The sequence below is a fragment of the Otolemur garnettii genome, unplaced genomic scaffold, assembly GCF_000181295.1.
Source record: "Otolemur garnettii isolate 467f Iridium unplaced genomic scaffold, OtoGar3 scaffold00061, whole genome shotgun sequence".
NCBI classification, from domain to species: Eukaryota; Metazoa; Chordata; class Mammalia; order Primates; family Galagidae; genus Otolemur; species Otolemur garnettii.
The window spans coordinates 11,302,793-11,312,398 of record NW_003852456.1 but is presented as its reverse complement, the minus strand read 5'-3'; positions in this window follow the sequence as shown (position 1 = coordinate 11,312,398).

The window sequence follows — 9,606 nt, the reverse complement described above, 5'->3', positions numbered from 1 at the left end:
GATTGCTTGAGCCCAGGAGTTTGAAGTTGCTGTGAGCTGTGATCGAGGCACTGCACTTCACCCTAGGTGACAGAGCAAGACTCTGTCTCAAGAAAACAAAGAAAGAAAAAAAAAGAGAAAGAAGAAAAGAAAGTGAGAAAGAAAAGAAAAGAAAAGAAAAAGCAGGTCTGAGTCACAAGAAGAAAGGTAAGCAAATAAACTGGTAAGAAGGTGGCCAATCCAGACAAGGAATAAAATGGTAACAATGTCCTCGTTTTCCTATGGGGCAGCATGTGAAGAGGGAGAGCAGCAACTGGAGCTGTTCTCTGAGATCCTCATGTTACCTGGAAGAGGCTTTACAATCAGGTTTGACTTTAGACTCTATACAGCACACACAATTTCAAGAGCACTGTAAAAAGAATAAGAACAGTGCATAACTTCTGCATGATTTAGGACGAGGTTAGAGGCTGTAACAAACTCCAGATTTCAGGGACTTGGCACGTTGTTCTCACAGCTCTAGTGTTTGGCTGGCAGAGGGTTTTCCCTGATGATGAGCTTCATGATCATCTGCATCCAGAAAGCAGAAAGTGAGAAGGGGCAAAAATAAGGTTAAAGAGCTCCTTAAAAGCCCGGAATGACAAACCACTTCAGCTTACACCCCCCAGCCAAACTTCAACCCCATAGTAACACACAGCAGCCAGTGAGTCTGGAATATGCAAGTGAGTGTGCGCTCAAGGTACTGAGGTGAAAGGGCAGGAGTAAGGGAACAAAGGCCCCAGCCATGGAGCCTCGTCAGTTAAAAAATTCTAAAAGGAGGCTCACCAGTGGCTCACCCCAGTGATCCTAGCACTCTGGGAGTTGAAGGCATGTAGATTGCTTGAGCTCAAGAGTTCAAGACCAGCGTGAGCAAGAGTGACACAGTGTCTCTACTAAAAACAGAATGGCCAGGTATTTTGTTGGGGGCCTGAAGTCCCAGCCACTCAGGAGGCTGCGGTAGGAGGATCTCCTGAGCCCAGGAGTTTGAGGTTGCCATGAGCTATGATGCCACAGTATCCAGTGTGGCAGAACGAGGCTCTGTCTCAAAAAAAAGAAAAAGAAAAGAAAAGAAAGAAAGAAAGAAAGAAAGAGAAAAAGAAAAAGAAAAAAATTACAAACATTAAAGGATCCAAAATCTGAAGAAATTAAGGTAGCAAATAATAGTACAGCATTGTCAACATATCTGATCACTGGTGATCAGAAAAACCTTTTCTCTGACAAACTTTAAATTTAGCAAAAAACAATAGGAACAATGAAATTTGGGATTACAATTTCTATCAGAAAAATTACATTTTGATTTTACCAAACCCTGGCAGTTTAACTCCTAGAATCAGCTTTAACAATTAATAAATACCACAGTCAATTTATTCTGCAGGGAATTCGTTGATGGGAAAACCAGGGAAGAATATTATCTCCACTATGAATATTTTGAAGGGACTAGAGAGGGCTGGGGCAGGAGGATCTGTAAAAAACAGTATTTGCTAAACTAAAAACACATAGTCACACATGGGAATTATTTTACTTTCAGCAAGTTCTGAAAGTAGTAATGAAACCAGGGAGACTTAAAAGAATAATTTAACACTGATGTTTCAGGAATGCTGAAAGAGCAGGCATTCAGACCTCATGCTGCTGAATCTGTTCATCTCAAATCAAGAAGGCATTTTTATGACAAGGACTTCCCTATTCCTCAGCATTTCATCTCCTCAGGCAGCTCATTTCCCAAAGCTGTAATTCTATATTCATAACACCGTAATAATTTCCATGGTAACTTCCTGTGATGTCACAGACAAAACACCATTGGCTTTTACTGTGCTCCAATTCCCAGCTGAAATCATATCTTGATTTTATTCTTTCCACAGTAAAGCAAAGATTTATTATTATTAAAAGTCCTGGGCATAACGTCTTAAACCAAAATCCCAACTGTCATCAGCGAAGAGCAGAGAAACCTGTAGCCAGGGGACTGGTTAAAGCTGAGTCCAGACACAGCACAGGCAACTCGGGTGGGCCTTTGGATGCAGCATCTAACATTTACCTTTCTGTAAAATGAAAAAGTGCCTCCTAAGGTGGCTGTCAGGAGTAAATAGGACAATGTACATGAAACACTTAGCATAGCTCTAAAGAAGAACAGTCCAGGGTCCCCCCAGAACTTAGCTATCCCTGACTGCAGTATATAGAGTTAAGGAGTAAGCTCTCTGCTGTATTTATCCAGCAAATACTTATCCAAGGCCTACTCGTTGCCAAAAAGATAAAGAGCTGTGTTCCTGCTCTGGGCCTAACAAAGGGCTTCTTCTTCTTCTTCTTCTTTTTTTTTTTTTAAGAGATAGAGTCTCACTTTGTTGCCCTCAATGGAGTGCTGTAGCGTCACAGCTCACAGCAACCTCCAGCTCTTGGGTTTAGGTGACTCTTTTGCCTCAGCCTCCCAACAAAGGGCTTCTTTGCCCCAGCTCAAGTTTACCTGCCTCTGTGGGAGGCTGTTCTCATGGTGAGATCAGCCTGCATACTCAGCCATCTGTTTTCCTCTGGGCCCACATATATGAACAGACCACACACAAAGAGAGCACACGCTCACAGCCTTGCACAAGTTCACAGCCTCACATGTATCCACAGCCTCGCACAGAAAGCCTCTATGAGGGTGAGAAGTGGGGCAGCCAAGCAGGACTCTCTCATTCACCTCCCCATCTGACCCAGAGGATGTGGTTCTTTTCAAAGGATCATTTAAATTGTATTAAGAGTCTTCAGCTTGCAGCCTACCTATAATTATTATTTGGATTTCCAGCATAGTGACAATTGTCTGAACTTCTGAAAACACAACAGCAGTAAATACCTACCTTCAGAAACCAAAGCATCTAATTCCAAGCCTGTGTAACTGCTTATTTCTATGGAAATAACATAATAATTTTGCCTAGCAACTTCATTACAAGTGGAGGAACAGTTTACAACAAAATGAAAACCTAAGCCCATTGAATTTCTTAGATATGTTTTCTGTCATTAGATGCTTAAACTTTTCACCTAAAGTAAAACCTCATTTATCATTAATGTTGCTAAGGTGGTCTGACAACAGCATGCTTTCTAAGCAGGAAAACAATTTTTTTTTTTTTTGAGGCAGTGTGTCACTTTGTACCCTGTACTATTGTGTCATAGGTCACAACAATCTCAAACTCCTGGGCTCAAGCAATCCTCTTGTCTCAGCCTCCTGAGTATCTGAGACTATAGGCACCCACCACCAAGCCCAGCTAGTTTTTCTATTTTTAGAAGAGACATGGTGTCAAACTTCTGAGTTGAGGCGATCCTCCCACCTTGGCTTCCCAGATTACAGATGTGGGCCACCTCACCTGGCCAGGAAAACAATTATAAAAAACATATGAGGGCTGCCTGGGATGTACCCAGCCATGTATGCCTCTATTGTTTATTGTACATGGCTGAACACTTTCCGGACAGGCCTCATACAGAGGAATATGAGGAAGACCCAGAATTTGTGCCCAGATGGTAATGCATACTCTCCTGAGCACTGCTTAGGAAAGATGGCACTTGGGAAAAAAAAATCTAGTCAAATGGCTTGGCGCCTGTGGCTCAAGTGGCTAAGGCACCAGCCACATACACCTAAGGTGGTGGGTTCGAATCCAGCCTGGGCCTGCCAAACAACAACGATGGCTGCAACCAAAAAATGGCCAGGCGTTGTGGCGGGCACCTGTGGTCCCAGCTACTTGGGAGGCTGAGGCAGGAGATTCGCTTGAGCTCAGGAATTGGAGGTTGCTGTGAGCAGTGAAGCCATGGCACTCTATGCAGGGGGACAGCTTGAGACTCTGTCTTAAAAAAAAAAAAAAAAAAAATCTAGTCAAATAATCCTGGGAGGGCTCTGAGAAACATTTCCCAAAATTCTTTGACCAAATGCCCTAAAGAAAACACCTAAGGAAATACTGTTATACACTCCAGTTATGCAACAGTCTCAGAGATACTAGGTAAAGTGCATTGCCAAGCATGAATTCACAACTCAAAGTAACTGCCATTTGTAGTTCCCTCAAACACATTCTGAAATTGTTTTCTAATTCATCAACAAGCCTTAACAGAAATATCAACTGCCTTCTACAAACGTATGGAATATTTAAGCGATGTGAAAAGAAGTAAGCTGCTCTGCCTGTCTGGTTGAGGGTGCATCTGGAATAGCATCTGGCATACAAAAACATTTGAATGAATGATCAAATAATCCCCCTTTCTTTTCTTAGTTCTACACAGGAGATAACTTTTCTTATCTGGTCTTTAGACTCCCTGAAAGATACCAGAGATTCTGTGAATCTATGAAATTACATATTTAGGAGCTAAAGAAGAAAAGAATACAGACCTTGGTGTTAAACAGTCTGGTTACATTACTTAATTGACCTTAAGTGGTTGTTTCTTACAAAATGGGAATAAAACTTTTTATCCCACTGGGCAGGGTGGTGCATGCCTATAATCCTAGCATTCTGGGTGGCTGAGGTGGGTAGATTGCATGAGCTCATGAGTTAAAGATTAACATGAAAAAGAGTGAGACCCAGTCTCTAAAAATAGCCAGGTGTTATGGGGGGGGCACCTGTAGTCCCAGCTACTGGAGAGGCTGAGGCAAGAGTTATCACTTGAACCTAAGAGTTAGAGGTTGCTGTGAGCTGTGACACCACAACTCTACCTAGGATGATAAAGTGAGACTGTGTCAAAAAAAATAAATAAATAAAATAAAATGAAACTTTTTATCCCACAAGTATACTATGAACAGAGTGCCTGCCATAATCTTGGCACGCTGAAGGCACTCAAGAAATACTGTCATTTCTTTTCTCTTCTCTCTCACTCTAACTTTAATCTAATTTAAACTCTGAAGGAAAAGGAACTTAAGGGATAAGTAAAACTTCATAGTGGATTATCAAATGAGGTGAGGTAAACCAAAACAAACAAATCCCACACAGAATTTGATGAAATAAAAAATTAGTTCCTAAAGGCTATAATACTACTGCTTGTGTGCTTTCTTAAAGGTCCTGAATACAGTAGTTTCTTTCAAATTTGAGGGTTATATCTTCTTTTAACCAAACTAATTCAATGAAACTTCCAGAACGTAATTTCATTAAATTACCCTATTTTCTGTTCACACTCAAAATCAAACCAGCATATTTTTATGCTAAAATAATATATTGTTTCCTTCTTCCAACAACCCTCAAATGTAACAGAGAACCTTCCCCAAATAAACCAAGATTAATGTTACACACACTACAGAATACAAAGGTGAGAATGTAAGACCAACTCACATCATAACACTGAGTCCTGCCTGGTTATCATAGATGTCACTCCCCCCCACCCCCCCCGGAAAAGCACGAACCTCTATTTACCTTGTTTCTATCATCAGAAATATCTCCAATATTAACAAGTAGGTTTGCTGATTAAAAGACTTTTAATGGGACTAAAGTTTCTCTGTCTATCAGTTGTCAGCAAACCAGGGAAAGGGAAGAGTCGCAAATTAAAATGGAAATTTAGTGGCAGAGTGGAGGTACCTGATGTGCTGACAGAGAAACAAGGGAGTCCAGGAAAAGTGCTTCATTAAATGAACTATTTATGTTCTAATAAAGCCAGTGTTTTAAAATGTTGACATTTGTTTTGAAACTAGACTCAAATTTAGTACGTAGTATTTCTTTGTTGGCAAGAGCTGCAAGAAAGTTAATGCCCACAAGTCTATAGTGTTTTTACACAAGCCTTCAAGCTTTTTGTGTGTTAGGGTATGAGAGGGCCTATGAATCAGGTCAAAATTATTAACACCACATGTATATGTCTTTGGAGAAACAGAAACAACTTGTCAGATTTCTACCATAAAAACTAATTTATACTTTTGTAAGGCCACTGATACAGCAGTAATGAGCATGGAAAATTCTCCTAAGTACTATCTCTTTTACACTAATAGCTGAACTTGTAATAACAAGACCAATCACTTAAAAATGCAGGTAAACTTTCAGGCACATCTATATACTACCCTAAACTCAGGGGATTACAAAAGTATAAATCTGATGAACATAATAGGTCACTTACTGATCTGAGATGGACGGGCTATAGCCACTCCACAGTGCTAGCATCACCTCCTCAGCTCCACTCCAAGTCATCAACCCAAGCCCCTCACACAAGCAGTTCCACTGGGTTTGCACTTGGTGAGAGTCTAATGCCACTGCTGATCTCACAGGAGGCGAATTTGGGCAGTGATGTCCCAATGAGACTGCCGTAGCTATAGATATAGACATAGCTTTGCTGGGCCACCTACTCACCTCCTGCTGTGTAGTCAGGCTCCTAAAAGGCCACAGATGGTACCAGGAAGGCTGGGACCACAGCTGTACAGGGTGCACAAGAGGAGATACACAGCTAGGGAGACATGAGAAAATCATGTCTACAGATGCTTCCACTTTACCAGTAGGAGATGAGGAACCAGTGGTCAGTGAAAAAGTGAATGGAGCAGGATCTAAAAAATGAGATCTGCTAATTTCTGAGTATTATACCACTAAACCAAAACTCCTACATTTTAAAACAAGTTACAATAATACACTGTTCTCAAACTTTTTAGAATGAGACTCTGGCCTCTGCATAATGTGTGACCACTGGGCCAGTTCCAGCCAATCTTCCTCTATGGAGGACACTGGTTTAGGAAGCTTCCTTTTTCCTTGCCTCCTATCTACTACGTCAGAAGTCAGAAGTCAACAGAGGACAGACATGGAGTTGTTTATAGGTGCCACCTTCCAAAGAGTCCTCCCAGGAGCAGCCCCCTCCCCACTGAGCTGGACTTAGATCACAAGCCTAATGACTCCTGGGGGGTGTCAGCTGAGATGGAGAGATGGAGGTGTCATGAGAGTGGGGGCATGGGAGTGTCAGGCAAAGTGGGGGATGGGGGTATCACCTGGGGTGGGGAATAGGGGTGTCAGCTGGGACAGGAGGATCTTACACTGGTGGGGAAAGAAACCAAAACAAAACCAATGAGCACAGACTCTTATCTCCTTTGCCAGGTTTTCACATCTGTGAATAAGATGCTATGCAGTCAATAAAATTAAACATACTAAAGAACTTCATTTAGAAATGTAAAGACTGAGCCCAGAATTGCTTACCTAGTATTTAAGGACTCAGACTGTTGTTTTTTTTTTCCTCAAAGGAAACTACATTCTTTCACTAACCCTCCAGTGCTGCCTGTCCTCCAGTAACAGCAGTGTCTGTCCAGAGTGTGTATGGCCTCTGCCTTTCCACCCACTTTGTCTTCCACAGGAATTTCATTTACCCTTTTGTCGCCCACTGAAACTTTATGCTCACCCTCACTCTTCCTCTCCCTTTAACTCCTATTCCTAAAGAAAATAGAAAACTCCTATTCCTAAAGATCACCAGGTAGGGGGTTAAAAAGACGAAAATTAAGTCTTAATATAAAGTAATTATTTTCAGGACAGACACAAAAGTTTCTAAAGGAAGTGTGAGAACATGTGCATGTATGTGTTGCTATGGAGTTGTCTTTCTTAATGGTTTAGTAAAAAAAAATTTAATTGCAAGTTATTAAACTAAGAACATACAACCTGAAAGACAATTAGCCATCTTAGTTATAGCAATTTCGCCCTGTCCTAGCACCCCCAGGACAAGAGGGCATCGTACACACTAGTTCTGAACAGGTATCAAACAAACTTGCCCATCCAGGTCCCCATCGTGTATTCAACGGCCTTTGCAACTCAGGGAAAGGCCCAGCAGTAGACTGTGGGCCTTTACCATGCAGAACTCCTCACTCAGTCCATGAATAAAGACCGAGAACTTTTCTCAAGGTAGTTGCTATAACCAAAAAATAAGTAAGGGAAAAGATAAAAAACATACCAAACAAAATTTGAAAATGAAGCTGTGTTGTTACAGAAGATAGAGTGGTCTTTTAATGAACTTGCCCTTTAGCTCTCAAACAAGGACCCACCTCATCCCGGGAGTTCCCTGCTGCCAAGTCTGTCTGCAGAGCTGTTGCTGGAATTCTTGCTGTTTCCCGTTCCATTTCCACCCTACGCTGCAACTGCCAGCTACTCACCACCCTCAACAGGATATAGACAGCCTGAGAGCAGAGACTGTCTCTAGCTTGTAACTGTTGTGTTCTCATTATCAATGTTAGCCAGGGTGACAGTCAATAAATAGTATTAAGAAAATTAAATTATATGAGTTCAAACCCTGGCTCCACCAATTACACTGTGATGCAAAGGTATTCAAGTTATCTTATCTGTAAGATGGAGATAATAAGGTAAATAGGTCGGGCGCTGGTGGTTCACAACAGTAACTGCAGCACTCTGGGAGGCCAAAGAGAAAGGATCCCTTAGGCTCACGAGTTTAAGACCAACCTGAGCAAGAGTGAAACCCCGTCTCTATTAAAAATAGAAAAACTAGCTGGACATTGTGATGGGCACCTATAGTCCCAGCTACTCGAGAGGCTGAGGGAGAAGGTTGCTTGAGCCCGGAGTTAGAGGTTGCTGTGAGCTGTAATGATAGTTCCATAAAGTACCAAAAAGTGCTGGAAGGATTCATGCATTCAATTAACTTAAAGTGCTTCCCCTTCCTCATGCCTCTTCACTGGTTCTCAAACCTCTTCATTTCATGGTCCCTCCTGCCAGCAACCAGGCAAGAGAACTTCCAAATTATCACAACACACAGAATATCTTTCGAGACTGAACTTTCAGCAAGAAATTAATTCAGATGTGAATGCCATGGTCCCTTGGGAGAATCAGTAGTATCCAGGGCTTGCACTGCCAGAACTAAGTTTAATGAAGCTATTTTTACCTCAAACATGAATGCAGCATGTACCTATGTGTGGCGTACGACATATATTTTATTTTTATATACATACACACATATAAGTAAAATATATATCCCCCAGACAAAAACAACATGCTGGTCTAGGGTGAAACTTCCTTCACCCTTTTCCCAGGGGCTAGGAGAGCCAGTGATAGGATCCAGCCAGCCACTCATGGCAGGGAGGAGAGCAGAGCAGGGACCAGGGGACACCACTGCCCTCAATCCAAAAGGCAGAGAACACCAAAGCATTTATGGTTAATTTAAGAATTAGAACAGCATCAGCTGCCTTGTTATAGCTGGCTGAAGCCAATACTGAAATGCACTTGGAGGTGTGGCAAGGTAGGTAGGGTCACCCTCAGTTAATACATCTATTAATAATTAATGAAAGGAATTTTTTAATAATAAAAAATGGCAAGTAAAAATAACCTAGAAGCAAAATCTTACTCCAGATAATTAAAGAGTTAAATGTTCTCAGAAGGTGCCTTCAACATATAATAATTTACAGCATTTAAAAGGTTCTAGCTGGGCGGTTCCTGTGGCTCAAAGGAGTAGGGCGCCAGCCCCATATGCCAGAGGCGGCAGGTTCAAACATAGCCCCAGCCAAAAAAAAAACTGCAAAAAAATAAAAAATAAAACTTTCTAGCTGGCCTGGCAGGTGGCTTATGCCTATAATCCTAGCACTCTGGGAGGCAGAAGCGGGTTGATGGCTTGAGCTCATGAGTTCAAGACCAGCCTGAGCAAAAGCAAGACCCTGTCTCTATTAAAAATAGAAGAACTGAGGCAAGAGGATTGCTG